Source organism: Hydractinia symbiolongicarpus, chromosome 10 (assembly GCF_029227915.1).
Source record: "Hydractinia symbiolongicarpus strain clone_291-10 chromosome 10, HSymV2.1, whole genome shotgun sequence".
Taxonomy (NCBI): Eukaryota; Metazoa; Cnidaria; class Hydrozoa; order Anthoathecata; family Hydractiniidae; genus Hydractinia; species Hydractinia symbiolongicarpus.
The window spans coordinates 20,372,483-20,378,799 of NC_079884.1; positions in this window are offsets into that span (position 1 = coordinate 20,372,483).

The following is a 6,317-nucleotide window of genomic DNA, read 5'->3' on the forward strand; positions in this document are numbered from 1 at the left end:
CGTAGGCTCATTCTATATTAGATTCATACATCTTGAACTTGTCAATGTTCAGAGTGGACTTAGGACTTTGAATCTTAGGTTATTTGGAAAATACGAATTTCTTAAAATGTGCTAATTGTTGCTGATGTCAGCAAGGCCATTAATCACGAATTTCGGGGCCTTCGTGGTCCCCGACGTGAATTATTTCGGTGTGCGGGCGTGCTAAAGAATGTGACTAGCAACTTTTCATCGCTCTCTGCCTGGTCTACTTGTGTGCACAAGCAGCGACTTTGCAGCCTGCCGGCTGCAGAGCATTGACTGTTTGACTGTTTTATCCATATTTGGATAATGAGTAAAAACGTGCCTTAGTCTCAATTTTTTTGTCCACGATTGTATGTTTTCAAAAATCCTTCGAAATAAAAATTATCCAATTGTCTGGAACTGTTGTTCAACGTATTTAAGTTATCGAAAAGTTTGTTAAAGGTTTGTATTACCGAAAAGTGTGAGTGAACCATTTTAGCGTTTCCCAGAATCAATAAATGTTTGCACATTCTCTTCTGTCCCAAATAAATTAATATATAAAATTAGTCGTTTAACCGTGATAAAAAAACACGGGGATTTTTATCGCATTTGCTATTTTTTTTATTTTTTTATTTCATGCATATTTAACACAAATCTGTCTCTGTACAAAAATTGAATACTTTTAAAATACATTAGCTATGGGTCGACGTGAGTTAGAGTGAATAATAAAAAAAATGTAATACGCATGTTTTTGAGACTCAAATCTTACAACGGTAAGCATAAGCACGATATTCTAAAAGGAGAAAGATATCCAACGCCAACAGGTCTATTGTATTATGCGTGTTTACTCTATTTAATATTAAAGGAATATCCATGGCACAGGTCAGGCTGAACAAATGCACCTAATGCCGGAATAAAAAACTAATTAATTGATTCGTCCCACAATTAGAGTACTTGTTAAACAAGCATTATCTAGCTCCATTTTTGATTGCTGTTTTGCGTTCCAGAGATAAAGACGAATTCACCAGTATGCTCCGAATTGGAAATCTAGTTTGACCATAACGCTTTTTCAGTCACTAACAATCTAATGATAACGAGCTAATTATGGGCCCCACTTAGAGGGCCCTCACTTCGTTACTAGGACCTGTTTTCCCTTTTTAAATCGGAGAGATGGTGTCAGAGACGTTGTCTATCTCCGTTTAAAAAAGAAAAAAAAGAGGCCCTAAAAGCGAGGTTTGCCTGAGGGACCTGCAGTTCATTTTTCTCCATATAATTATTTTTTTACGAACCTCGTTACCAGGCTTTTTTCTCTTTCTTCTGAAAAAATTTCCTCTACGAAGGAGTACAGTGCTCCCTTGTTAGTGGTTTATATAAATTACCGGATAAATTTTATTATAGTTTCATAGACATGATAATAAATAAACTGCCATACCATATCAATGACGTAATATTTTGGAATTTCATTTTTTTGCAGGCTCCTTAATTTCTTTGTTTGTTTTTTTAAGCTAACTAAAACAGAAGGTTGAATATAAATTATCCAGGATTTCAGCGTAAATATTCATCGCTTTTTGCATAAATTAACTGCAACGACAGATTTTGGATGTTCTTCATTGATGGCGATGGAGGGTATAATAAAGCCCTGGGTGTCAACAAACAGTTTTTCTTTAATTCCCCTCTTATTTAACGAGGTGATTAAAAGTCATGAGTGAATTGCACGGTTTAGCGTCAGTGCTTAGACTCTTCATAAATTTCTTATTAGAGAACATTACATCTTTTTCTGCTTGGATTGACGTCAAAAGCTTTATTTCCACGCAGTCAAGGCACTGATGATCTTGAAAATGAGACTGATCAAAATATAGTAGATTAACAGACAGTATACTGCAATTCCAATTTGGGGGAATTAGAAGCAATGTTATTAAAAAGTTCACTTGTAAAAAAAGACTCTCTTCCGCTACCAGCATCACAGTAAGAAATAGAAATGTCTAAATCTCGTTACCAGATCTTATAAATAAGCGGCTTCTTTTTTAAAAAACTAGAGCACTAGACCAATTAAAAATATATCTCACTTCTTGTAAATAAAATTTTAGCGGGAGGTTTGTCTAGACTATGAAAACAGTTTCTTAAAATTTACTTAAAAATTGGTTAAATATGCCATCAACCTCGTTCCAGGGCATTTTACCTTATTAGACTTGAAAAAAAACTTTAAATGATTATGCGCAATAAAGTGTACTGGAATTGATTTTGTGAAAGTAAAACGAAACAAAATAGTCTCAAAGTTTTCCTATTTTTGCTTACATATTGTTACATTGCTGAAAGTTATTTTTTCTACGATCATGTTGTTCTACTGGAATTTAACTTGAGTTCTTAATCGCTCAAACCTCGCGATAAATTATAATATCTCTTGGAAGACCAAGAAGTGAGTGCATCCTCACAAGCCCTGGCTGGGCTATGTACGCCGTCTAACGTCACAAATCAACAAAAATATTTACTGATCAAGTTGGCTTTTGTTCGATAACGGTGGCGACTGTTAATGTAGTGGGATGAAATTTGGACATAATAAAATGCGAAAATTTAAAACTTTTTATGCCATGTTGTTTTTGTGACATGTAAGAATGTTTTACATAAAAACATATATGTAGTTCTTTTCGTTAGTTCTCTAATGATTTCTAGCTAGCGGAAACTAATCAACAAAATATCTGGTTTCAAGTTAGCAAGGAATAAATATAAGTGATGTTCTGATTTAGTATTGATAGCCTCAGTAACAACCTTGTACCCAGGACTCATTTTCTATTTCTGACAAATAAGCCCTTGGGATGAGGTTGCCACGGTAAACAATAACAAAAAGAGAAGTTATTTTATTGATCATTTAGCTCAAAAAACAATAAAACAAGAAGCGGAGGGTGACGAAGGATTGATGGAAAAAAAGAAAAAGGCAAGCTAGTTACAACAAAAATTGGATGTATCTACCTGGCTAGCAACGTAGCTATAGGAAAAACATGGTTTCAAATTAAGTTTGAGGCAAAGATTTAAAAAGCCAAAACCAAACCTTCGCGATTGAGAAACCTCCAGAAAGTAAATTCTGATCCGGTATAATTTCTTTTTTCTGCCTGATTACAGGCCCGTAGCAACATGGTTACAGATTTGTAGCAGCCGGATGTGTGAGAAAAAAGATGATTGCCAAAAATTAAAAAAAAAAAAATTATTAGACTGGGACTAATTGTAACCTGGATTTAATCCAGCCAATGGGATGGGATTTGGAGGAAATGAGTAGCCAATTACGGAACACAGTGCCCGTAGATTTCTTTGTATCGCTTAAAGAAATTTCACAGGAAGCTTCCCTGTTTTGCATTAGCGGGCTACTTTGCAAAAAAGTTTTTATCTTTGTATGGTATCATAGCCTCATCCCCACTCTTAATGTGTGTAAAAACATAGATTGACATTGAAGTAAGTTGAGTAACGTCTTTATGTAATATCTTAAATTGAATTTTGATACTTGCCCCAGAAGAAACGAATGGAAATGAAAGAATGCGAAAAAACCGACGCAAATGGGGCAGGGCGACAGGGTAGAAATCAAGGCGCCAGGGAGGACCAAACAGAACTTTGGACAAAAACCATGACACAAAAAAATCAGCATATCACTATAAAAGACAAATTATTTTGTTTGTTTACTTTGCTACATCACTTAACTTTTATTTTTCTCCTGCATAATACAGAAGGTGTGAAGCAAGAATCTAATGTTGATAGCCTTAATAAAGGTGGCTGGTGCAAGAAGGTGTGGTTTTACAAGGAGCAAATAGATGCAGGGGCGTAAAAGTAATAATTTTTTTTAAAAACCTTGAAACTGCAAACGAGCTGGAAATTTAGGAAAAAATCAAAAACTTGCCTTATTTGTTCCCATTTTTTTGCGTGTACTACTGTTCCTGCATTCGCGCGATATTTAGTACAGAAACAAAAATTAATACTCGCGAATTTACGCTCAAAATGCTATAATATCGTTAAAACGCAAATATTAAAACACGTGAATTAGATTTTTTTTTTCAACGCACGAATTATAGTACGAATTCGAAAATTTCTTAAACAAATTAATCACAGATTAATCGAAAATATTTTGCTCAATTTTTTTTTTAATTAATAATATATATTTATCGCGATAAAATAAGTTGATGAGAACATCCAATCTCTCGTGTCTGTGATTTCCTAAATCCAGACCAAAACCCTCATAAGTCAAATAAAAGAAAGATGAGAATTATGTTATATTTCTTATTATTTATGCGAAACTATGAGAATTTGATCTGCTTAAAAGTCGACATCCTCTGGAACGAAATTGAGTCACTTTGGAAAGGACCCAAACATGCAAAGCAGTAACTCCCGCAAACACGAGTAGAGTCATCAAAACTAATATCACTGGCTGCATGTTGTTGTCTCTCTTCTTTGTTGTACTATATTTTGTTATTGTGTGTTCGGTGTACAAATCTTCTGCGATAGGGTCCTGCTACCTATCTTATCTTATCACCTCCACGAATTGTTGACAGATGACGTTTGTCCAGGCTTCACTAATTCTCCACAGATGACTTCTTTCTTGTTCTCCAGTTCTACTGTATTCTCCTCCAGTTCTACTGTTGCTCGCTTTTTCTTTAATTAAGTTTTTTTATGCTTAGCTTTTATAAGTTCTGTTTAAGTATTTGAACGTTCACAAATGTTGTATCAAAATTTGATATGGAAAGTCCGCGAGCTGCTTCTCCCTTCTCCTCTTGATAAAGAAGTTCGTCTTCGATAAGGTTTTACTTGACAATATAATTTTTTTTTCTTCTTAAAGGATTTTACGACACATTCAATGAGTTTATAAATAAGATATTTTCAATCTCAATAGCTTATTGAAAAAAACATTGAAACATATTTGCTAATATTTGTAAAAATATCCATATTTTTAAAATTTTAATGACAGCCCGTGTTAAAGATTTTCAAATACGTTTTGTGACACATCAGCAAACTCGTCATCAGAGCTTTTTTCTTTATAACAATTTCGAACGGGAGGCTGCCCTTGACTTGTTTTTCTAACGTTTCTTCATCGTTACAGAATAAAAATGTCTTATTCTAGAGCTCTTTGAGATAAACCACAACAGTAGCTCTGGACCCGTCTAGTCACGTGATGAATTCTGATTGGTCTAACATAGATCTTTGTTTTTTCGTGAAAGATGTAATTAAATCTTTTTCCAGGATCTTATTATACTTAAGCCTGCCTGGTTCCCTTAGTTTTGCAAATAAGTTATCGTAACATTCTCGTCCCCAGGGCTATTCTATGTATTTAAAATCTTGAGCCTAATATCATAGACTTGCGGATGACTATTGTAAGATATTGTTCAAATTTATTTTGGAAAGTTTTGATTGAATCAAACCGAAAATATTTTACTATTTTGTTGGTTTTCAATGTTATGGCGTTAAAAATGCTTTTTAATATTTGTTGTTTTACGAGTTATTATTATTCGGATATGTGGGGAAGCGCCTATTTGACTTCACTTCCCCACTGTCTTCTAAATGCAAATAGGACAAAAACGGAAAGACTGTTTATGAATTTTTTTCAGACCAGGATGAAAAAATATTACCATATAATCTTTAATATGAACGGGCTTTTTGGGCCGGAAAAGGTTGGGCTAAAAAAACACCCTCCCGCCTATTAAATGTGAAAAAGGCGTCTATACTGCCACAAAACGTGACCTAATTGTTTGTAAACCCGTTGGAAGATAATTGGGGTAAAAAAATGAATGACGTTACTCAGTCTGAGATGACGTCAAAGTTTCTGAATCTCAAAAAAAGGCTTAAATGGTAAAACGTAAACCTTGGGATGAGAAAAAACTTTACAAAAGATTTAGATGTGTAAAATTACTCGATAAGGCTTTAGGAAGGCCAAAATATGACTTTAGAACTGTTCATAAGGATACTTGAAATCATGAATTTTTTTTTGACTGGCTGACCAAATATTAACTAATAACTCGAATTTTTTTACTGTCCTTAAGCGAACATAAAATTATCACCAAATTTCTATCCCTAAAAATCGGTATGCTTCCCTGACTCCAGAATTAAGTGTGCTAAGACCGAGACCGGCTAAGACCGAAATTTTTAGTTCAGCAAGCCAACAAGAATAGCGAGCGAATGCATATCTTTAAGGCCAGTTTCCACTAATAGACAATCGCACAACAGAAAGAACTTATTGGAAACACGCTTTACAACAAACCAACAGAAGAGATGTTGCAAAAGATGTTGAAGAGATAAAATTTTGTCTTTAAAATGAAGACAGACCTTTAGGTTATCACGTTTCG